General features: G+C 32.3%; 1 long non-coding RNA gene across 1 annotated transcript in view; it reads left to right on the top strand.

Moving 5' to 3' along the window:
- The window catches only part of LOC123689504, a 257,049-nt gene that overhangs the window by 193,558 nt on the left and 36,469 nt on the right, over positions 1 to 27,022 (top strand). The window contains exon 3 of the long non-coding RNA XR_006750464.1: positions 22,838 to 22,918. This is a non-coding gene — a long non-coding RNA (uncharacterized LOC123689504). The remainder of the gene's footprint in view (positions 1 to 22,837; positions 22,919 to 27,022) is intronic.

Genomic DNA, 27,022 nt, shown 5'->3' with positions numbered 1-27,022 from the left:
GTCCTGTAGGCTCGTTCCCCCTCTCGACTATTCTATAAAAAACCTTATAAAACAAAATGTGAATTATGGTCGTGATTCTTTTTTTTACGCGTCACATATGTCTTCTTTATACAGGGCCAAAAACTTACACTTGTCACTGAAATGTTTGATTTGGACATACTTTTCTACTATAAGCTAATTGGCTAATGAAGTAATAGCAATGAAACCATCTTAGAAATGTCTCAGCCCTTCAATGGGTGACTCCATACTTTGGTATTTGGTGAGGTTAGATGCAAAATACCTATATGTTATTTTTGTTTTATTTGTTATATACTGAAATGGAAATGTTGGAGAGACTGAGGGTGCGAAAGCAAATAATCACACTAGGCGTGGTAAGTGGCTTACTGAGGGTAGCTCCAGATATACGTGTCTTGCACACCATCAATATTATTTGCATGTGAGAGGAAATTTAACATGTAATAGGAGGCATATGGGCGGGAAGCTTACCTGGTGGTATGTGATACCGCCGCCCATGGACTCTCACATTACCAAAAGGCTCGCCTATCCATAGCCGGCCACAAGAACTGGTACACTCTTATCATCAAGGACCCTAAGTGGAATTGAAGTGGTGGTGCGCGACAAAAACTGCCGTAAGAAACGCATTACTATATTTATAATTAGTTATAAAATTGTTTAATGTTTTCTTTTGTTGTTTATATTATGTTTTTAGTTTAATTATTATATTAATAAATTAGCTAATGTATTCGTACTAAGTTTCTGTAAGAATAGAAAATAAGGATTTAAACAAAGAAATAAAAGCAACAAAAACATTTTAGTGACGTATTTCTATGATAGAAAATCCAGATTGCTTTTATCTCGTCTCCTATCTAGGAATATCAAATCGCGTGACAATTACGAGGCAACTGTTCTACTCTGTGGTATCAGAGGGCTGTGACGTCACGCCGTGGGTGCCAACACGTCCGGTCACGCTCCACAAACCGCGAGGCTAGCGCAGCCTTGCCACACTGTGCACCAGATCAGAACAGCTTTTTCAACCAGGCCCGAATTCAGGTCAAGTTATCTTCCTGAAAGTAGCTTTTTGAGGCCTTGAACACTGAAACAATAGACTCGTAAAATCTATGTAAAATGTAGTAAAGGGTACCTTTATAAGAAGTATGTTAATTAATTTTAACGAAGATATTAAAACTTTTTCAATTATTATTGAAATTGTATAATAACAACTCATTCGGGGAATCTATTTTTTTTTAATAGAACTAATTGTATTATTAATTTTAATTCTCATGATAGAATATACCTTATATTATATTTAGAACAACTAACTAACTAATGAACTACAATTATGTCATTAAAAATTATGTTTATTCTTATAATTATATGGACAAATTATTGGCTTAAATAAATACATTATTATTAAAACTCATGCGATATGATACAACCATCTTATACCTGGCAATCATAGGACGATGTCATACTTGAATATATATACTATGATATAATTTATCATCAGATCTGGAGATCACATTCATAACACGTAGGGACCAACCTGTAATTTAAGCTTAGTAAATATTTGTTAAACCGTACAGCATAGTTTTTTTTTAATTGGGCTCCACTGAGGTAGAATACTTTCTCTTTACCTGTAAACTTAAAATATTAGAGGTTATAAGAAAAGTTTAAGCACTCCTAAACGCCTAAATTGGTATGAAACAAAGCCTGCAATAAAGACATAAATAAAAATAAAATGTCGTAAATCGCAGATGTCTGGACTCCGGGCATGTCCAATGAAGCATTAGAGGAGCCGCAGAAACAATAAATAACAATGATTTTTAACAATAGTCACTGCTTTCTTAATTTCAGCCTTAGTAATCCTTAAAAATACTCTATAGTCTAGTATACTTTAATTTAGTTGATACTTAATAGATATAAAATTTAAATATTAATTTAATATCCAAATTTAAATATGTAAATAAAAAGACTTGCCTTAGTATGATTTTTTTTGTTTTTTTTCGTCCTTTCGTAAATCTGCCATTAATTAGTCACGTATCATGACTTAAAAACAATTTCCAGCTTGCACCAGAGTGTAAGATTTGAACTTTAGATTTTTTGTGATACATTAAAATATCGTGTCTCCGGTGCCCAACGTATAGACAATACCCAGCGTGATCCTCATAAAAGGTCCCGTGACGACAGCCAGTCCAAAATATTTACGCGTGACAAATGCTTTTGTCTCTGGAGGCCTGTCGCGCTAATTAGACATGGTCTTAGAAGTCCGGACAGAGATGTATATTATAGTGTATATCTTGGGTTAGTTAACGCATATTACTCACACTTTTGGGAATTGTTTTGGGTTGCAATCATTAAAAAGATCCTGAAATGTTTATATTAAAGAATTTATAATTTTATTTATGGAATATATTATTACTATTTATTAAAGTACAGAATAGTAAAATATATCTTTCATACAGAATTTTACGAATGGTAATTCAATTTGTTTTTTTTAAATATTTTTTTTAATTTTAAAGCAAATACAAGGCTTTGTGATGAAAAGGTCCGTTTGTAAAATTAATCCGTCAGTTTCACGCCCTTGTTTTAAAACCGAATATATATTTGAAAATCTTAACATATACCTACATCTGTTTCTTAGAGGTATTACTGTTTATTCAAGCTATAATGTCATTACGAAGTCAGTAATGGATGGCAGAATATTTTTCTATAATTAAAATCTCACAAAGATTCAGCTTATTACCTATAAGATAATATAACTACAGATTTTTAATTAAGTTGTATTGGCGCGTGCCTTACAAATTATCATATCAATATTCAATAAAACCTTCGTCGTTTTACTTAGAATTGTTATAAACTGTACCCGCTGACCGATGGTTGTGAAAGTTCACACAATAATTTAACTTTTTAACACAACTTCGTCGGCAGATGGCTCTCATTAACTTGTCAATGTGTTAAGGAATTTTATACTTATCTAAACATATTTACAACAGCCTCCTAGCATTGACAATCTTTGAAAATATATTAATTTTATTTAGCACTTAGTATGCTCTATATAGCTACTTATTAGTAATATTGAGTGGAATGGTTGAAATAATATTAGTATAAGTGTAATACATACTTTTTTTGTAAGTAACCGTTAAACATGTATTAATTTAACTACTAAACAAATATCCATTTAAGTCCTAGCTCAAACACTCCACTTCGTTAAATTTTATCCAGTTGTCATGTGTTCGACTCCCGGTTTTGCACCAATGTACTTTTCTATGAATGTTACAATTATCATATAAAAATCAACACGTGTTAGAGACAGAAAGCTTTTCACAAATGTATCCATAAAATAAACGGATACCAAGGCCCATATACTGTAGGCACACTGGATTATTATTATTTTTAATTTTCAATATAATGGTGGAAGTCATTAGAACGCAAGGTACAATTCAAGGCGCTGGCTTGCAAGTTAATCCACGTATTTCGATGATGATGTCTATTTTTTATTAACATCACTCATGAATACTGCAATTAATATAGTATAAGTGACAATATGTCTATTCTAAAATACATGATCAATATTGTGAACATAAATTTGCAAATAAATAATAATAATAAACCTTGATTATTTTAGTTTTTTGCTTAACAATGCGGATTAAGTATCAGATAGTCGCTTATCAACGCTACTAACACTGATTAGTCCACATCCCATTATATATAGCTTTGGATAGTGTTTATTTAGTTACATTCTCGAAGAATTCGGATGAGAGGTGCTTCATCTTAGTGCTATTTCACTGCTGTTTAAGAAATAGACAGCTTCCAGATATAAGCATATTTCGTAAGCGACAATTTTCCATTCCTTAAAACCTTAAAAAACGACCTCCATCACGAATGTCATTTGCACGGCGTGCCGTTGAAAAAGCAATTATTTCAATAGCTGGCCCGCGCCGGCACCCACCAGCAAAAAGTGGACACGCGCGCCGTGACTGACTCGCTAAGAAAGTCGGCAGACGATCATACTGAGGACAGATTGGTGTACATAACTCGTTTATTAACCAACTTCAGAATGGAGGATATACTTCGGAACCTATTCCTACAAAAGGCCTGGAATCGACAGTCAATTTGGGTTTTGTACAAAGTTCACGACGTTGTAGGAATAAAAATATATGAATAATACTTAACAAATGTACACGTACGTAACAAATGATCCAAACTTCCAAGTACGTACAGGAATTATCATCAAAACCATTAGTTGTTTGGTTAATATTGAAGTACAGTTTTATGACATATATATAAACAATATTGCCTCCTAAAAGCTAAATTTATAAGGGCATTACAAAATTAAACAATGCAACTAATTCAATTATTTATTGTTATCATAAAACAAAACATTGTATACTAATCACAATGCTTTTCAAAATCAGGACTTTTTTAACCCGCAAACAATTTGACATCGCAAAAAATACACATTACCTTATTTTTAGATTCTTCACAGCAAAAACTAATTGGCTTTCCACTCTGCTTGGTTTTGATAAACAAATTCGATCGATCGCTCATCAATTATTTTTATAAACTGGATGTACTGTTCAGGACGATAAAATAACGTTAGGTCATACAATATCATGTCTTAGTGCCGGTGAAAAAACGAAATGTCAACACTTACATAAACCAACCCTTATTCTGTAATTCAAACCTTTATACAAGGGTATAAAACCTTATATATTAAGACAATACATATTTTAATGACTCCCAAAAGTATCTTTGCCCTGAGAAATGTGATTGCTTGGTTCCATCCATATTTATGATAGTAGTTATATATATATATATATATATATATACCACAACCACCTACTACTACCTAGAACCAAAGTTAAACCCCATTGTGGTTTTTAGTGTTTCGTGTACTTTGAGTTAATTAATAGTATTAAAAATAATATATTTAAAACAATCACATGTCCTCCTGCATACGTTGCGACGCAGAAATAACTATGCGTGGTAAAAATGAACGATTGCTGGTAAATGATTGATCGACAACATAATACATATTAAAATCTTATGTAAGTTCCCACTAAGAATGTTACGGTTAGCCTAGTGAGGATTTTGTAATGTATATAAAGTAATAAATTTGTGAACCGAAAGTTTCAAAAGCATAAGCGACGATTACAATTTATAATGAAATACCTACATCGGCAGACAGGCGGTGAGAACTTGGAGAAAGTTATTGGTAACCGGCAAAAGATCGCACGGCCGTTCGCCAACCAGATGCACTCATCAAGTTAAACACTCTTTTAAAACTGGACACTGCAATTAAAGAGGCAAGGAGATCTTCAACTAGTGCCTATGGCATCTTTGGAATCCTAGTGGATTACACCGCTCGGCGTATGATCTAGTGCAGTGCTTGACAACGTAGGGCTTAGGTTAAGGAGGCTATCAAAAGTTTATTAATATTATTTTGAATTTGAATTTTGGTTTTTCATTATATGTACATTTCCTAAAAATTTCTTCCTAAAAGATATCATTTACGTTTCATAGTGTAAGTAAGTGGCATAGGAAACTTGGAAAAGCTTAGGAGTGGCACAAATAGGTTGGGAAACACTGATCTAGAGGTTTCCTGGAAACTTTGGAGTTCCTTTCGTGGCCGAACAATTTGGATGATGCACAGAAGGCTGTTCTTAGGAACTGAAATTATTCTGAATCAGATGCCATATTTCGCATTTCCAAGTTTTTTATAATGTATTTCTCGAAGTATATGTATTGTAAACAGAAAACAAATAATTATTAGGTATTTTGATAGTTTTTGGACATTTAATTTATAAAATGGGCAAAGATGACACATCTGAATGTAAATTAAGTTCTTGACGCGCCAAATACTTTGCACGAAATTCCAGCAAAATATTAGTTCAGACTTAAGACATCCACATTTGACATTAGGATGACAAGAAAAGGAATTATCAACTATTATAATAAGTGGTTTTAATCGTTTGAATATTGTGTTTTTTATAGAACACAAGTTAAGAAGCTCATCTGATGTTATGTGCCGCCCATGAACACTATCGATGACAGAGGGCTCGCGTGTGCAGTGCTGGCCTTTTACGAAGCCCTGAGTCCAATGCTTCTTTTAGTTTACTTATCTTTGTCTTTATCTTCTTTACAAGATTTGTAGTAGGAAACGTATGTCTTCTATTAGACCTCAAACGCACTTTTGTTTCTCCTATTATGAATTATTTGCCGATATTAACCATTATTATATGGTTTAATGGAGTAAAACAATTGCAACCAAACCAGCAGATAGACCACAAACACCCTTGGCACAGATTGTGAGCAATAAATTGTGGTGAGAACTAATGATAAAAAACTAATCACATCGTTATTTCAGATAGACCAACTCAGAGTGTTCCATTTTGTCTGCAATTGAAAGTAAAGATGTTTTACTTTTTGATACTGAGCTATTTAAATATGTGCCAATGATCTCTTAACGAACATCTCTAACTGAATTACATATCAATTAAAACAAATAAAAAAGATTACTAACTATTTGAGTTACTTACATTATCTTGCGGTTTCGTTTGCTTACGCCATTTACGGCATAGTATGTAACAGCTTCTATTTTTTTTTAATATAGGGTGCGTGGACAATCTCAATACCAGAGGGCTCGAGAACGCGTTTCTGGGCTTTTATGAATTTATACGCTCATTTCTTTATTGACCTTAAAAATACTTATTTAAAACCATTATAATATTCTATATTTTTAGTACTAGATTAATTGTTTGGCTACCTTAGTCAGGCATAGAAGCTCAATCAAACGGAATTATAGGATTTTTATATATAACTAGCGGATCCGACAGACGTTGTCCTGTCTACACGTCTTTAATTTCAAATTTTCAATTTTTAATAAGCCATTTTGATGAAAATTCTTATTCAAATGTTATGACAATATCTAACGATCCAGCACATGGTCACACACGATATTCCACAATGATAACAAAACTTTTATTAAATTTCGGGACAGACTAAAATTAAAATTCGAATATTATTTAAAATTTGACACTGCGATGGTAGCGCCGTCTGTCGGATCCAATGTAAAACATTCCAAAATCAACAACAACTAATAAATTGAAAATTAATTAAAAAAACATTGTCCAGCGGACAAAATTGTGAATCTAAACCATTCCCAGATCCCCTTGAACACACACAAAAAATTTCGTCTCAATCGGTCGAGTCGTTTAGGAGGAGTTCAGTCACATACACACGCACACAAGAAATATATATATTAAGATTGTGTAAATTCAATCCTTAACCTTTATTGATTTATCGACAGCCTTTCTAAGCATTTCACTGCTGTTTGGTTTCAAATTTCCCTCATTTACACTATTAAGAAGGTAGTGTTAGGGTTATATGTTACATGCATGTCACCCACGGAAGAGAAAACCACAGACGTCGAACTCGTATAAAATATGATAAATGTTACAACGGTGTTCGTACATGGATCAATAAAACTGGAAATGCCTTTAGTCTATTCTAAATAAAAGGTTGTGTACCACTCATACTCGTAAATAAAATAGATTTGTTTAAAATTGATCATAATATAAAAGTATAATATCATCATAAATTCATTGTCATTTGTCAATTTAACAGGCTGGTGATCAGCCTCCTGTGCCTGGTAGGACATGACGTCGTCTTTTTGTGTTTAAGGCAAGCCGGTTTCCTAACGATGTTTTCCTTCACCGTGTGCGCAGATGTTAAATGCTCACATTGATTTTCACACAAAGAAAGTCTAGTGGTGCACAGCCGGGGATCGAACCTCGAGAGTCGCACGCCGAAACCACCAGGCCAACACTGCTCAAACAACGTTTAATACTAATGTAACATAAGCTAAAATATTGGGGTTGTTAATAAATGCGCTGTCTCTGAATCAGCCTCGTCTTAAACACACTTCTCTCTTCGCTGGTGTTCTACGCTGTTCTTCCTCACCTGTGGGACATAGGAACTGAGTTCAATTTAAATTCATACTAAAAATCATATTTTGGGAATGGTTAAGAAAACACTTCGTGCTGTACTTATATTTCATAAATAAATAAGGATACATATATAAACACACTAAACATTTGAAAAAACAACAACATACTTAAAACAAGTGTTTTACAATTTGTATTAAGTACTCTTTTTGATATGGTATTTTTCTTATAATTTGATTAGGCATATCCAGTAAATATTTATCTTGACTATGCCAATCAGCAATATGGCTGGTCGACGCAGGTTTGACAGCGAGGTTATAGCTTGCTGATTCCTTAATGGGCGTGACGTTTTGGTGTCAAATTCCACACTTGTACTCGCTACTTAGAGACTACCTCACCTATTGCCAAAGCTTACTCAATACGAATTGACCAACTGAAGCACTTTTGAGTAAAGATTTCACGTAATTTTTATTCACCTATATAGTACTATATAGCCGCTATTGCTATGTGCGTATGTTTAAAACACATCGCAGCAACTCTAGTGCTTGCTATATACATACACATAAATCTGTTTACCTCCTAAACGTGAACCGATTCAATTTGGACTTGAGAAGAGTTTAAATTTGCAATGTGATGATGATTTCGAAATTTTTGTATTTAAGACGCTAGTTTTAATATCTAAGACTTATCAGGCACAGTTTTAGTTTAAATTCTAAGAAAAAGGTTTTGATGAACGATTTAATTTGATAGTTGGTTTAGTAGTTTTTTAACACAATAAACTTTCACGACAGTTTTGTATGTACTAATCAATAATTTAATGTTACAACACAGTGTTTTGTTAATTTATTTCACACCCAAGAGGAAGGCTAACCACAAATAAAAGATATATTAAAAAAATACAAGTTAAAGGTCTTTATATAAATTTAATTTTTTTTTATTGAAGTCATACAAAACTAAAATAAACAGAAACACTAATATATAATACAAAAGTGTATTCGTATTTCATTAAAATTGTTTTTATAACTTAATAAAGGTATCCTTTTGTAGCCTGAAATGTATAAACATCTATAGTAAAAACTGAATCCCAACATAAAAATCTATGTTAAAGTGGCCATGAATAAATTTAACAAAAACATATTCAAAACAAAATTATTCGGGATCATTCACACATTAGTGCCGCTCACGTTCGATAATTATTAAAAAGATACGTTCTGATTCACTTTTTTTTAAATTTCGGGTTGTGCATTAAGTAGTATATTTATGTGACGTCCAACAGCGCAGGCGGTTTGCATTTCAAATGTGTCATTTCTTAATTGGATTGATCTATGGGCTAAAGGAATAAAAATCAGTAAAATATGTATTGCACATATATTAAACAAAAATGTTTTTCAAATGCGTTCCTCTATATGTGTGATGATGTTAGTTATTTCGACTATGTATTTGCGTGTTTTTCCCACGATAATGTAAGTGCTTCTATTTCACGATGCCTCCTGCTGAAAGAAGATCTTTGACAATCTGAGACTAACCATTGTTTTGACTTTAATCCTATGAACTCCTAACAGAGCAAGTAGAAACAGCATATTAAATACTTCTTCTCTATTCCCCACTTATAGATAGGACGTTTTTCGAGGAATGTATTCAGAAATGAGACTTAATTCTACTTTTGTCATATATGTTGCATCTAGAATAATTATACTATAAATATCTAAAATAAACCCGTGAAATTATACTATCATTTCTGTGATGTAATAAAACTTACCGCAAAACATCGCGCGTGCGCTAAAGTGGGTGCTGCCACAAATTTAAAATTGTTTTATTCAATAGATGGCGTGCGTATACGTGGAAATAATAATAAACAGAACCTCCTCGGCGCTGAGTTTTTAGATAGTGATGCTGCTTTATATCACAATGGAAAAAAACTCATAGCAATACTTTGTTGAAAGTATATTGGTATTACCCTCAATCGCGTTTGTGTACGACAAAAAAATAACACTATATATAAATAACTATAACACTTTATTTAAACTTAAACTGCCTCATACATAAACACATTGTATTGCTGCTTTGGTTATGATTTTTTTCCAAGATTTCGCTTATTTTTTTTATAGAATAGGGGGAGAACCGGCAGTAGAACATAACGTTAAGTGATACGGCCGCCCAATTATTTAATAAATCAGTGGTACTACAGCGTTTTTTAGGTCTAGTTCTCAGATTCCTGGATCTATTTCATGATCCTATTTCAATATAATAGGAAAGTAGGCGATGGGCCCTCTCTGACACACGCCGTCTAATTTTTGGGTCAAAGGTTACCTGGTTTCTTCACAAAGATTTGTTTCACTGTTCCAGCGTTATTAGTTAATGTTAAATGCACACATAGAAAGAAAGTACATTGGTACTCAGCCGGGGATCGAACTTAGGACATCATTGATGAGAGTCGCATGCTGAAGCCACTAGGCCAACACTGCTTCGGCCAATTTTCTTTGAGTTATTTTTTTAATTCTTATTGATTTACGATTTAAACTAATTAAACAATTATATTCATTAATTAAATTTGAATTTAATACTATACTTGCGTATTGTGTTCTATAATCATCATGTTCAAGATACAAATATTACTACTAACAAATAAAAAATATCAACCAGATAATACCCGTCCATAAATCAGATATAAGGAGTGAAATAGACGCTATGGCCACATTATTTTACCTGATACATTTAATATTTAACTCCTTACCTCGCGGCCAGGCATAAATTTTGTCTGGACACTTTGAAGCGGATCGCCAAAGCTAATTCTGTTTTGATTAATGTTTCTTGCACATTGCCACTACTTTCCTACTCCAAACATCCTTCCGCTACTACAACGAATACGAACCGTATTACAAGTGACTAAAGGTGATAATTATCGAGCCCTTATCATAAGCTGCAAAGTGAAATGTGTACGAAGTACGCAGGTCTTAAAAGTAGCAGGCTACTGTGCGTTTGCGTTTCTCACGCAAGACTGAACAATTAAATAAGCCAGCATGTTATATGATTAAAACAGTGATTGGTCAAGATTTGTGGGTATTTTGTCATGTCAATTCGTAATAAGTGTTATTACTTTTTTTTATATTAACCAGTTAACATCTTTCAATATTTATTTAGACTGATTGTATGTACTTCTTAATGTAAATCACGTAATTATATATTAAAAGAGGTAATTATAAAAAGCAGATGAACTATCTAAAAGTACGGTCTTAATGCTAAATGTTACGTGGAGATAACCAAAAATAAGTAACTTAACTTTAATAATCCGTGGCCGTAAACCTCTTTAGGTCTAGGACTCAGTTTTCTGAATTTGTTTAATGATATTTTTTTAATCAAATAATCAAGTAGATGATTAGCCTCCAGTGCCTAACACACACCGCCAACTTTTTGGGTGACATATCGGTTTCCTTACAATGTTTTCGTTCACCGTTCGAGCGAATGTTAAATGCGCACATAGAAAATCCTAATATGGATATGAATCCATAAAACGTCATTGAATAGGAATTAGTTATAACAGTTGTTAAATATAATATACCTTATACTATAATTAGTTATATTGCCAGAAGGCTCGCAACTAATGCAATACATAATCCGAGTGCCGGATTAGTCATTTTCAAATTTGGCTTGTCGATAAAAACAACTCCAGAAATATTACAATCAATCAATCTTTCTATCAAAGCCTTTATCTTACAAATCACATTTGTCAAATGGCGACATCCCTTACGGTTTTGGACATAATTTCACATAAATTACTTAAAATCAAAAGGGAAATTAGGTGAGGACTAATGCACGTTTCGCATGTTAACTGTGAGCTTTACGTAACTTATTATTTCTAATTTAACCCCGCGTAGTGGGCGGGGAACGTTTAACTGGTTATGGTTTTTAAATCGTTTAATTTTTGTTATCGGTAATGTCTTTTTCTAGTTGCAAACTGTGTGATAGTTCTCACGGTCATTTTGTTGTGTAAAAGTGAAAACACGTGTCGCAATGTTTATGTAGCAGTTCACTGTTATATGATATTCGGTTACTAACATCGCAAAAATCAACGGCTGAATTCAAGGTATTTTTTGTTTACTCTATGAAATGGAAGGTTTTATGGGGAGTAAAATTTAAAAATATTGAAAGAAAGAACAAAATTGTACTTAGGTTTTTATTTCGGAAAGGTATAGTATAAGTCTCTAAAATATATAATTGTTTCATATGTAGGTAGGTAGCTACTAAAAAGGTAGGCTAAGAAGAAACAAAAAGGCTATATATATGCATCTTAAGAAGTGTACTAGCCCGTGTTTCAAAAGGTGTTAAATCAGTGTATATCTATATAAATAAAAATCAATCGCAATATATGGATTAGCGCAAACCTCAACGGCTTTCGAAATTTTCTTGAACTCTGAGGGAGTTAGAGAAAAATATTAAAATAAATTGTTTTATTTAGTACTGTCTCCATGGGGTTGCATAGCAAATTGTTTCATATATGTATTGGTATGTAGCTACCAAAAAGGTAAGCTAAGTAAAATCATATTAAGGTGAAACGAAGTTCTCGGGTGCAATTAAGGCATAAAATCAATGTTTCAATCATATAATATAAATTTTTATTTATTTATTTCACATCTCTTCTAAATTTAAATTGCATTCAAGAAATTACAAAAATAGAATCTCATTACAAAATGTTAACATTTATTAGTAGGCACAACGCCATTAAATATATGTTCAAATGCGATTTCTTAAATATCAAATAACTTCTACAATAAATATCGTTTACTAGCAATTAATACCAATTCATCTACAACGTACTGGTGAAATAACTATGAAATGATTGACAGCTGGTTTTAGGCAGCTAATGTAATTACATATCTAAGAGGAATTTTAATAGAACCGCTTAGTTGGGAGGCGTTTTAGATATTAATACTTTATAGGTATAAAAATGTGTATTTTACAGTTTTATTTACAAAAGGTTTTTTTATTCGTATAAAACAGTGCACTGGGAGTTATCAAATTCTTACCCCCTTTTAACGTGTAAAGATTTTTGACAATGTTTTTTTCCTATTACTGTAATTTTTCTATGAATTTAACCTTGTTTAACAATTTAAGTTAGTCGTTTAATCATGCTACGTACGTATTATTTGTATTTACAATTTTCATAACAAAGTTAATGATAAAAATAATTAAATTTACAATTTTAATATAGCTAAATCAGAAGAATAGTCTATACTAGATATAATCTGAGTTTTAAAAAAACTTTTTTGTTTGAATTGAATTTGAATAATTATTGAATGAACGCGAATCGTTTAAGGATTTTTATTAGGAATATATTAATTATGTTTATTATTAGGACTAATTACAAGTTTTATACTGTACAGTTTCAAAATATATTTAAAAAGTAAAGTTTACTTTAATACAATTTCTAAATTACTAAGTATCGCAAAACAGTGAGAAAACGCTGCCAGCATTAAAGGCCATGACACATAACACTGCCATGGACTAAACTTTTAAACTTTGTTTTAATTTTTTTGATCAATATCTAATTATTACCATGTATTAATATATGTAGGAACATATATTCCAAAAATATTATCATCTATATTTCATTAAACATTTCGTCCATTCATCACCGCACCGAAATCATTACACTAATATTGATTTCAATCACAAAATATAAACTTAACAATATTATCGTAGAGTACATTTTTCTTGTTAGCAATTTGTCTCAACAAAGGTTTTGCAATCGTCTACCTGATGTACCTTCCTAGAAGTAATAAGCAATGGCGGTAATCCTCTTCGAATTTGCGATCTCCAAAGATAAATTGATAATTTTAAACTAGTAATAGGGTTGGTACGTTTGGGGTTTTAAAAATAGTTCTAGTTTCCAATTTCTGTCGTTCATATTCCTTACATAAATTATATACAACAGCAATATAAAAATAATTATACTAAACATATAGCCTAAGATGGAATACATCTGATAGTAAGTGACATAACTCGTGGACACTCAATGCCAAGGGCTCGTTACTGCGTCGATCTTTTATAATTTGGTGCGCTCTTTTCTTTTTAAAGGTCTAATTAAGAAAAGGTAAAGTTAAACTAAAAGTATTCATACCTCAGTCCCTATGGGATAAATGTTGAAAATTTCTCTTGTAAAATTGTATTTATATAGACATTTTAAACTTTATTTAATGACAACCCTAGACACCCGGTTTAGTTATGTGAAACGATTAGCAATTTCACCACGGCGGCGTCACAAAGTCTGCCGAAAACTGAACGCCGGAAAGGATTAATTCCACTTTTTGCAGATTAAACAAGGCCCTACCTGAGATATATGTGTTTACTATTCTGTTTTATTAAAAATATGTGCAGCTATGTAAATATAGAAACAGCAGTGCAACTCAAAGTGAAGATCCTGGGTTTGAAACATGACTGTTATGATACCGTTTTTTACTTATTCAATGCGGGTGTAACTAAGAACCTAGCTTAGTACCAACAGTCTCATTTTAAACTGAGTCCGATCTCAGGCACTGTAAATTATTTTTCAATAATACATGCGCATACTGAGAAGGATATGGATTTTATATTTCAATATCTTTGCTCGGCTAATCGCCTATGAAAAAAATATCAACAGAATGTTCCCATTATATTTCATTTCAAAAATTATCTTTATATATTTGTTAGAATATTTCATATCAATACAGAACTCGAATAATTTCAACCCCCTGTCAATTTGACAAGTCGAAACATATGACAAGATACCAACCAATTACTGGGCTGCAGTTGTTTATCAGAGGAGCTTACTCATCCCTCACAATTCACACCATCATCTTGCGAGTGTCAAAGGCACAATTTATAAGCGGCTGCATTTATAATTCAAACTTTACTGATTATCTGTTTATTATAATTTTGTAAATAGCAATTTAAATGTCGTGTTACGTAATAATTTGGAGGTATAGTTTGCTTTTTAACGACACAGGACGGATGGAAATATAATATGTAGTATATTTTATAATGTATACCTATTTTTCTAGGGACGTAATAAATTTTATTCCCAACACAAATATACAGTATTTACAATATTCTTAACCTAAACAGTAATAAAAATAAAATGTATAAATATAAGACAACTTTAAAGACTTCGGTCCCGATGTACTTTTATTACTAGCGTTGCCTCGCTATATTGCGATACTTATTCGTTGAGCGAGGAAATTACCAGCTTTGGGGTCATCGAAACTATTTACTTAACTAAGCGCATCTAATCTACGTATATAAAAATTATTTATTTATAGAGAAACAAACGAGACTACAATTATTTATAACTTATAAGTTATACAAAGTAATAATTAAAAATAAATCAATAAAACCAGTGATTGTTCCTGCTAGATCAGGGATCCGTACTTGGTACACGCCGTCGACTTTTTGGAAGTAAGCTGATTTCCTCACGGTGTTTTTCATCAGTGTACAATCGCACATGGACAAAAGCCTATTGATCGATTGGTGACCGAATTTAAGCCCTTAGGATGAGAGTCAAACGCTGAAGCCACAAGGTCAACACTGCTATAATAAATAAAACCTTTAATTAAGTAATTTAAAAAGTTATAAATATTATTATTTTTAAATGACAATATATCCCAAAAACATTTTGGCCCTAAACCCAACTTCAAATATTCTTCAACAAATAGAACTTTAAACTAAAGCATTCCGTTCGCAATCCAGTCTTGTTAATAGATGGAGTACGGAGATGTTTAATGGAATTTAATATATATAATAAAATAACATTTAAACAAGTGCCGTTCAATTTCATACAACCGCTGTTCCCTGATAATTGTACCACGTTTAGTGTTCATGGTTTTGTTGGCGATTGGAATACGTCGATCGTCGGCCGCTTCAAAGGTTTATGCGCCCGCGTCAGTGACTCGGCATATTGCTGCTCTGGAACGTAAATTTTCCTTTAGGTATTTTTAAATGATAACAAATTTATAGGCTTTAAACTAACTATATTGTTTTAAAGATAAACTCATGATTGTAGTAGTTTAATATTTATTCAATGATTTCGTCCTAAAACGTGTTGTCTAATAATAATTGTTTAAACATATCTAAGAGATTGGATTTAATACTATAGATATGAAACATATTTCTTAAGCCATAAGTATATGACAAACAAGTAAATTTTTAGTCTTGTTTTTGGTATTTTTCTTTTTGTTTCCCTTCGTTTAAAGTTTTCCTGAACTTTCACGATTAAAAGACAAACCGTTCTAGCGATTCTTGATTTTTAGCGAGATAATCGAACAACGATTCATTTTTATAAATTTTGATACTAAAAAATCGGAATAAGCCAAGATAGCTGCTTTCATGTTTACTTTGAATTCTCGTATAGCGATATAATATATGTCACAACTAAAATATTTTTATTATATAACATTTCCTTTAAGTGTGAATACGTGAAAACAAATCACGAATTGCTGCATTTAATTGACAACCAAATTAAAGACAACCATATAAAACTTAGGGTCCTTCAAGAAAAGAGCGTACAAATTTTTTTAAAGGCCGGCAACGCACTTGCGAGCCCTCTAGCATCGAGATTGTCCATGGCGGCGGTATCACTTAATTTCAGGTGAGCCTCCTGCCCGTTTGCCCCCTGTTCTATATAAAAAAAAATGTTTAATTTATTTTTCTTTCAATGACGGATGATCCGTCTTTCAAAATAAACAGAATGCACTATTTCGTCCTATACATTCTGACTCCAACAGAACTTAACTAGGACATTCATCCGATGATATTTATTAAAAAACACGTCTGCAATCATTTCGGTGCCCCATTCTACCTGATTTCAATTACTTCGGATATCCTAAATAATCGAGGACTTCCTACGGTTACACCCAAACATACTTCAAAATGTAAAACCACTCATTATAATCTTGCAATGGGTTAAACTTGAGCGGGTGTTTCCGTTTCTTTGTCATTGCCAGATTAGGCTTATCCTGATCGATATCTGGGATGTAAGACATTTCTTATAACTGAAAACTTTAAAATAAAAGCAAAGATTATTTACTAAATTGTTGTTTGGGACTAACTCCCTTTCGTTACCTCAAATTATTTGTTTTCTAGTTTTATAACTAGAGGCTAGCATATCTATTTTTAACCAAATATTAAATTACTATCATGGCACGGGTTTGTGTCAAAACAAAGATAGATAGGAATTCTAATCAGTGAATTCAAACCTTTTGGAGTCTATCTCAAACCATAGATAAGAAATTTCATATCAAAAAGTTATAATAACACTGACAAAGTTTAAAATTATAAATTAAACTCTTGGTATGTGATATATTTATTTGTTTTTTTTTTAAATATAATAGTGTACTTTCAATAACGTATGTTAGTAATTAAATCCAGGCAATTTTTTTAAACAAATTTCTTCCACAAATTCTTAACATATTTAAAGAACTAGAACCATTGTTTTTTTTTTCAAACTCAGTACTACCTATTTACCTATTAATTGTCCGCGAATATTATTGTATTCATTGTTATGTTTCTTAAAATGTATAAATAACAATATATTAAAAATATTTATGATTTTAAATAACATTTTTAAACGAAACCATTGTCGTTATTGCGTAAATTTTTGTAACTTTCGTATCGTCGCCATCTTGTTTCAATACACGTGCAGCTGGTGTAGTCTTTCAGGCGGTAACCTAACCCCGCCATTCCGTTTCAACTCTCACGGCTAAAGCAAAAAACTGGTAACTAAACTCTGACGGGGGTGTGTGATATATGTCAAGTTTGGGAGGGGAACTTCTGTATGTAATGTTTGCTTAAAATATACGAACCAGGGCGTCAGATGACGTGGGGAAGTAGGTATATGTAAAATCTTGCGTAAGAATTTTTGTATGAAGAACAAAAGAGAGTTTTTTTTAACATTGCCAGTATTAAGTACTGTCAATACGCTTTAACCTAACTGATTATATACGTAAAGCGGTAAATAAAACCATTAATGAATATAAAAGTAAAATTTGTTTTGGTCCTACAGTTATGAATTGTTCGTACAAATATCTATTCAGTATCCAAACAGTAGTTATACAATCACGCGCCAGATTGTTATGAATGTTTACCACATAATTACGTTAATCGTCTCACAAAAGATACGGCAGACAAAATGTTCGCGACTATTGATATTACCACGCTTTTAAAACCTATCCATTCTAACGTGACCTCCGCGGTTATGCTCCTACCAACAAAAATGCCCCAGCGAAGGGTAAATGAACTGAGCATCAAAGGTCTTAATAAAAAGGTTGAATTATAAAGAGCCGCGTCAATTGTACACTTGTACGTTGCTTTGTTACACGGCGCTTGGTATTGTGAACTGACAATACAACTTGTAAGGAATGTTTTTTAGAAATTCATTCATGGATCTGTTAGATGCGTCCGTTTTGTGGCAATTTTGATACCTGTTGCTCCGAAGGAATTGAAAGTGAATTTATTCAATTGAATTACAATGACATTGGACCTCAGGTGAACGGTCAAACATAGAAACAGCTTTTTAAAGATACGAAAGCAATACATTGCAACCTCATTACTACATTTAATTACTACTACTTATAATCGGGTTTTGGAAGATAACACATATAGGAACCAATTTCTTAGTAATAACGTAAAGAAACTATTTAATTCGTTAGATGAATTGCTTATAATGATTTTAAATCATCGTAATTTGATTATAAACTACTATGTTACATTAACATGTAAATACTATTGGACACTAAGAATCTATCATTTAATTTGTTTCTTTAATACCAAATTACATATAATATACCTATGAATCAGCCAATACGTCGGAAAAAGTTTGAAGTCCTTGTTAACAAAATTAAATTTAAATACCAAGACAATTTGTCCAAATACCTACGTCGTGGACAGCCATGCATATAAAGGTGTTATGTAGTACATATATGCCCATGTGTGCGTTCACGCATGCGCAGTGAGGAAGCTGCGCGTGAGATCCGCGGCGCGCAGCTGCGTCGGCCAGGTGTTCTTTTCCCCCTCTCGAATCAGTACAGTCGAGTACATATACCAGCAGTGATTTATATAATTAAAATTTGGTTATTATTTTGTTTATATCGGAACATTATTCTTTTAATATTTTAAACCTTGTCTTGCGTAATATTTAAAAAATTCAGTATTAAAGCCTTCCTTGTCAGATTGTTACAGGCATCTAAAAAAAGTTTTTTTCATACCTTTAAATGCATAAGATTTTAAAACTAAATTAAAAGTTAAAACTGTTTACCTAGAGACCGGCATTCATTTTTTTAGTACTTGTTTCTATTAATGAGGGAAATGTAAATGTAGCAATCATAGGATATGTAAAGTGGCGTTAATAAAAATTTAACAGATTTTAATGTTATACAATAATAAAATAAAGTGGTATTTACTTTCTAATAAATAAATCTGACCAAAACAAAACATGTACTTTAAAGCTTAAACATATGACCACAAAGATTCTTAAAACACGAACATATAGACATGATCATAAAGTATTAAAATTTGTATTTTGTTTACAACAGTACCATACAACCCCAAGTAAATCTGTGAATGCTTGCGCAAACCCGCTTCCATGACATAAACAGCCAAACAAGTATAACATTTATTTCAACCGCGCTAGGCCAAAATAAACCTTGAAAATAGAATACTTCATACGCAGCCCTTACCCTTAATTATCCAACATATTAGATTTTTTGTGTATTATTATTCATGGTTTCGCCGTTTATACGCCAAAACTGTTTAGATTGATGGAAATTTTGACAGTTCTCGATGGCCGCCTCTTGAGATAGGCCAGTCCGAATGAAAAGCCATTTTGGCAACATTATTTAATTAAACCTCATGAATAAAATGAAAAGGTAAAAATCCTTTTAAATTGAATAATGTAGGTTTTTTCTAAACAAATAATGTGGTGCTTTGACCAAAAGAGCGTTTGAAAAATGGTTTAAATTAAAAGTTGCAAAACGGTTTAGAAATACCAATTAGCAGGCGCCGACAAATGTTTGTTTTCATTTTGATTCAGTAGTTTTCTAGCAGAGGCGAATCTTAGGGCTTTTACGGGCATAATGTAACAAAAAGCATTTAAATAGAATTAAACGCTTGCAAAGATGACATTAATTTTTGTTTGAAAATATTTGAATGGCCAAAAGGAATCTCAAAGCGTGTGTTCTTTTTGTGCCCTTTTACATTTCAAAACGTTTTAGTGTACTAAAAGCTTTATAACCTGAATTACTATGTACTTTTACATAGTCTATGTATGTAAATTAAGCCTGTATTAGTTAATGAAATAATAGTGTAAAGAACCGGCGGCGCTTACATCTTTTTAAACCTCAGATTTCTGTATGATTTGTGATCATTTTGTATTCTGTAATAGCCAAGTGTACAGCGTGTTTTTCAACACACCCCGTAGACTTTTTGGGCGTAAAACAGACCAGTTTCCTGACGTTTCCCTTTACTGAATAAGCGATCGTTAAAGCGTCCAGAGACGGAGAGTTGATGCACAGCTGCATAGGAATAGGAGTCACCAGCTGAAGCCACTAGTTGAACACTACAAAATAATATAAATCGATTTATTGAAAAAAAATGTAGTTTTTTTTACAGAACGACTTAATTTTAAATAATTCAATAATTATTGCGTATCCACTGACTTTTCATATTAATACACTATCAGGGAATAGTTTTTTTTGTATACCTGTGTCTTTACATCATAGAACATTACTATTTAGCCTTTAGACGAATAATTAATTGAAGTCTAACCTAATTTACTAAAAAGTATTTTTATCATAAGGAACTGTCTAATAACCCTACTTACAGTCTCTAAAACGGGAAGACACTGTTTCTGTGGTCTATCTTATCACTCACTGTTTAGAATTTCATAGTAACGTGACCTAATACTAATTCGCTAGTTCAAATGGATAAGTCTTTTTAAGTCTTCTCACTAGGCCCGTGTTGTCAAGGAGTATGAAGAGAAACAAGAAATAGTATGGATGTTCGAATGAAATTCTAAAATCATTTTACTTGGAATCATTATTACACAACGTGAAAGTATGAACTTTCCATATTCCTTTAATCTCTCAAATTGACTTTAAATGTTTATAGTCACAATATTGTAATTGCAAAAGTGTGGCGACGTCTAATTCCCAGAGCGATTAGGAGCGTGCGAGCAACGGCCACACATCATCTTTCTTTTCGATACATTTATATCATACGAATCCGATGCGATCGAACGTCGTATCGTCATCATATTAAACACTTGACCATGAAAAATACTGTTCTATAAAAAAAATATAAAGAACATCCAAAACCATTGTGTAGCCTAAAACAATTTTATATTACTGAGAAAAAAAAACATGTAAACGTAAAAGTTCTGCTGTTTATTTTGCATTATATAACACTAAGAGTTGTCTTAGATGAGTAGGCCAAAGGCCAAACTATAAGATAGTTCTTTCAAATATAAAACAACACCACAAGATATCAATTGACAATTCAATTGTACTAATTACGTATTAGTAATATAATATATTTCTTATGAATGTAATGTTATATGTATATTACGATTGTGTAAACGGTAAAGTAAAAAAGCTTTATTTTTCCAATTTATGAATCTCAGAAAAAGTTGCTAAAGATTTCATAAATTAATTTATAACTGAATAAGATTTAATATTTATTGTTTTAATTATATACGATATAAGTAATAAACAAACATATCGTAACATCTAAATATCGTAAGAGTATCGCACCGGTCTGTACCTTAGCAGTGCGCGGGCGCACGGCGATTTGTCGCATTACACGGAGGTCACGGCGACGGGTCACGCCGGGCCTCTAATGTCACGCGAACGCTTTCCAAACTCACGACTCCTGCGCATCCGATTGCTTCCCGTGTCAACGAGGAACAATATTTAGGAGAAAATTAAATTAAAACCTCATTGACATAATTATTTTCGTCCGTTCTACGATTTTTATTTTAGAACATTTTAAGTTGTCTTTGCACAAAGGCATCTTTTACCATTACCTTCTAGCCTAACATAAGACTAGTAACTAACTAATTAAAAACAAACCTGATTTACTAAAAAGGGTACTTTACATAACAAAGTGTCTAATAACGGTACCTCATCGAACCTGCGTTCTCAGCTATGAGAGTCGCTGAAGCCACTAGGCCAATACTGTTATTTATTTATTTAGTACTCCTACAGCTAACATAAATTATACATAATGACATACAAATACACTGAGAATATAGCCAAATATGGAATACATGATATATTTAACAATAAAAAGATTTAAAAAAGGGAACAAACAAACAAAAATTATTTAATACATTTGACTAATTGTGATTTAATTTATTTAACTAAGCTTAAATTAGTTGTGTTGTTCAAAGTACTAACCCTACTTACAGTCTCTATTAAGGGGAAGATACTAAGTTTTTGTACTATTTGTTTGAGAAAAGAGACTTGAGACTAAAGTGCACTAATTATTCGATTTCTTTTGTCCTTTTCCATCTTCTCCTTAGGCCCCTGGTGTCAAGAAGTTGAATAGCCTTGACATTCACGTGTTGGTGATATAGTCCTCGCCAGGCCTATTGTGGTATAGTCCTCTACATTATAGAATGGAAGTAAATGTGATTTTTTTTTCTGACGTTACTTGTTAAGTCCTTTATATAATGATATCATAGTAACAACTAAAATACAGTAAAATAATAAATAATTTAGCTTATACGATACTAATTATAGATTTTAGTAACAAGATTAAATTTCATTGTCATCAATGTTTGTAATAATGTGAATTAAAAATATATTTTAACATACTTTTAAATATCATGTCGTAATGCACCAACCTAGTGATTTGGTCATTTCCAGGTGAGCGGTAGCGCACCCGTACTTCCGTTTCCGGCGACGCGCCCGCGCAGCATCCGCGACCACTAGACCGGTACTATCTATGTATGTATATTTTATAATGGTAAATTATAATTTAGATTTTAGAGGTGAGAAAAAAACAGAATATTCAGTTATGTATCTAACTAACTAGTCGTTAAAAAATCGATTGTTTAAAACAAACGACAATATATTGTTATGTAGATAGGATTATCATTTGTTCTTTATATGACTATATAGATTTTTTAATATTTATTACTTTTTAATTCAACAATTCAAAAATCATTTATTCTTGTAGGTAACATAATGTACACTTATGAACGTCAAAAATGAAATATACATTAAATGCTTCTAATTTTACATTTACTGCCAGTTCTCAAATTAAGGGCGTAGAACGGAAGAGAAGAACTGGCAATAAACCAATCTAGTAAAGAATTCTACAATATTATACAGAAATTTACTGCTACCAAGTTAAGAAAGTAGTTTCTATAGTTTTTTTTATAACTCTAATGGTATCAACAAACCAAACCATTTTCTTAACAGTAGATTAGCGATGACACCAAATGCACACGTATGTTTTTTTTTTATGTAATAGGAGGCAGGCGGGTTGCCAAGTGCTTACTGGCCTGATAAGAATTGGTATGCTCTTTTCTTGAAGGACATTAAGTCAAATTGATTTGGAAACACTTTAATGAGCAGCTGGTTCCGCATACTGGTGGTGCGCGTCATTAATATATGTATACGCTTATTTTTCAAATATATAAAATTGTATATGGACCGTCTAAGACAGTTAACAATACCTATTAAATAGACTACCAGTGCTTACCCATGCTTTATCATTTTGATATTTCCTAACATGACGAATTGTGTATTTATACTGAATCAAACTATGAATAGATAAAATATTATTGTATTGCAACCAACTAAAGATGACGGCAATATAAGATATATTTTCTGTGGTATAATATAAAGTATAACGTTCTAATTAATTATTATTTTTAATTAAAGAACTGGCTATGTCTAAATGGAGAAAAGAAACAGATTGAAACAATATAAGAACTAGTAAAGGACTAGTGACAGAACGACTTGTCACAAGTTTTAATCCACTTTAACACAAAAGTAAACATTGATGGGTCATATGATCAAGAAAAGAAGTACACATTAAACAGAATTATAACGAAGAGGGAAACGAAACAGAGGTAGAATATAAGAGGACGATATAAAAGTTATTGGAGCTTTTTGAAGACAACGCCAAGATTGGAAAAAAAATAACTAAATGAACGTTTGCATGTAAGCTTAAAAAGCTTTTCACTTTATTATTTATTTAATATTGAAACAAATATTTATCAAAACAGTCTTAAATAAAAGAAGCAATAAATTGCTAGATTAGACTTAAAACTTTAAACTTAAAACTTTATTAACGCCAAAATATTCTTCCACTGATGTTTAGTATTTATTTAATGTAAACAAAACTATTATTCAATATTATTTTAACGCGCATCAGACGTCGGATGCTTGTCCATTAGGCCGTCTGTCCGACACTTCCGACTTGCGCGACAGTCTGAACAATGTGCTGACGTCACACCCTCTCTGATTTGTTTATGTTTGCTTGACATATAAGTGAAACTATGTACAAATAATGATCCTTTTTATGCATATGAATTGCTCCTGTTTATATTGTTTAAGGGACGTATTATATATGGTTATTATTATATTATATGGTAGGTGATCAGATGTGCCTGACATTACTTGTCAATGCTTATGTAAAAAATATGTATTTTCTGGTGTAACAGTTTTTGGCTAATGTGGCAAACCATATAGCCAAAAATTGGACAGCTAAGTATAAAAAGTATGTACAATTTAATCTTAATAGATAAATCGTTGCACACGGAAACCGAATTAATTGTCATTTAAAAATATAAGAAAACAAATGCGCAGATAGAAAAAAATGAAGCCTAGGTCAAGGACCTTATAAAACTTTAACGCTGCGCCAAAGTTTTGGCCGCATCATTACTATGTGTAACCAGCTACCCAGTGAAGTATTTCCAAACCAATTCGTCTTATGTTCCTTCCAGAAAAAAATGTACCAATTGTTAAAAGCAAAGCGAGCCGTTTGGTATTGAAAGTGCCTCCTGCACGCCCCGTTCTATAAAACATCAGCCTCATGACTAAAGTAGTAAGTGCTTATTCTAGAAATTAAACCAGATTCTAGTATAGGCTAGAACAGGTTGAGGTCAGTCGGTAAGCGGATAGCGCGGATAGCTCAGCACGCGCCCGCATCCTGCGCGAGATGAGACGCGCCTTCCGCTCCGCAGCGGTTGCACGCGCTGCTGAGCGCGACGGTGATCACGGGGCTAGTAGGGTATAGTATATTTAAAAATATACTAGACTATCTACGTCACCTATGTAAGTAACAACATGGCGACTAACGCCCCGGGGCCGAGGAATCTAAGCTAATCTAAGCTTATGTGTCGTTCCTTTTAATAATCAAGAAAATATACAATGGACGTAGGTTGGGTGGTTGAGGGTCAGTTTTGCTAATTGATACAATTACTTTGCCCCATGGTAAAAACATGTTTGATGTTTATACTTAATATAAAATTCTTCAGCTACATAGTAATAGCAATAAAAAAATTATAAACAGTAAATTTAAACTTTGGTCCATCTAGCTGCTTTAATGTTAGCATCATTTCCTCGCTGTATTGCTATACTTATTCGTTGTGTAGTACTATCTACCTAATTCAATTAGCTAATAATTAATTAGCGCACTTGAACCTGACGAATATTGTAAATACTGTATTTGTGGATTAATGAAAATAAATTCTTCCGATGTTAAAATATGTTGTTAGTCCAAACATAAGTATGTTTTATTAGTGGCTACATAGTAGTGCTGGAAGTCACGGGAGGTTCAGTTACGCCTGTCTAAAAAATCGTATCTCTAACAACTCGCAACTTAATGCTGTTAAATATATAGGTAGAAACATATAATATGAAAGCAAGTGTGGATTTGGTTCTTTAATAGTTGCATTTTTAGTGAAAATAGTAAACTTAGTTCACACCAAATTAAATCAGAATCTATATAAAAATGTCTATTGAACCACAGAAATAAAACACTTGCTAGATACATACTTAATTGTGTACTATTACGCAATGTACTTTAAATTTAGTAGAACTAAGGGCCCTGTCAAAGCCCTATCTCCCCCAAAGTGTCGCATTACTAGTCACTGGACATTGCGCTCTGCGCGCAATTGTTAAACGACCATAGTGCTATACCATATATGAAATAATTATTATTTAGTTAAATATATAATAGGTCTGGTAGGCTTTGCCGTACATGCCTACAAAAGCACCGATAACCGACGACCATGATGAATGTCATGAAAGTTGAAACGAGAGAGCTATGTCAGAATCACAGCCAAAGACAAGTGAAGGACTCTTCAAACGTCTTCAGGAAACAGACGCAAGTTTAAAGAGAGCTATAATATTTTAGGTAGACATCTTAACTTGTCTTACGCCACGTATGATGTTTAGATGATGTAACAAACCCACTTCTTCATTTATTTTTTATAGCTGCAACAAGAACCCAAGAGTAAAGTTCTAACAGAATGCCATTCCTATAATCAGATGGTCCGAAGCATACATAATCTTAATTTATTACATCAGAAATTAACACAATAAAGTCTGATCACACACACAAAGACAAAAGACTACTTTCATTAAAACGGTATACATAATTAGACGGATTGGCGGTTATGTATTTATTTTATATTCCATACTTAAAAGTGTTTCGATAAAATATGTCTGTGGAAATCTAAAAATTTAGTCTGTATTTATCAATGTTGTATTGTGTTTATCTGTAATTGAACAACAATTTCTATGCCCTTTTTGTATGGGTTAAATTCCTTTACCATACAAATCTTAATAATGCACACGCGTTGAACTCTATTACAAGAAATGTAAATAAAATTTGCATTATCATAGAATTACTTTTATTGATAGATAATTTAAAGACGAAAAAATTTGAATATCAACAAAATTGATACCTCATATTAAAGATTATGTAAATTATAGCACGTGCTTTTGGGGGACAGGTTTTATTACAACTATAGTTATGCAAAATTCTAACAATAATAATTTTGCACAGAATATAGCTGTCAAATAAAATGATTA

This window comes from Pieris rapae, chromosome 10 (assembly GCF_905147795.1).
Source record: "Pieris rapae chromosome 10, ilPieRapa1.1, whole genome shotgun sequence".
NCBI lineage: Eukaryota > Metazoa > Arthropoda > Insecta > Lepidoptera > Pieridae > Pieris > Pieris rapae.
Note: the sequence above shows the minus strand (reverse complement) of the source record. Positions and strands in the feature narration are given on the sequence as shown.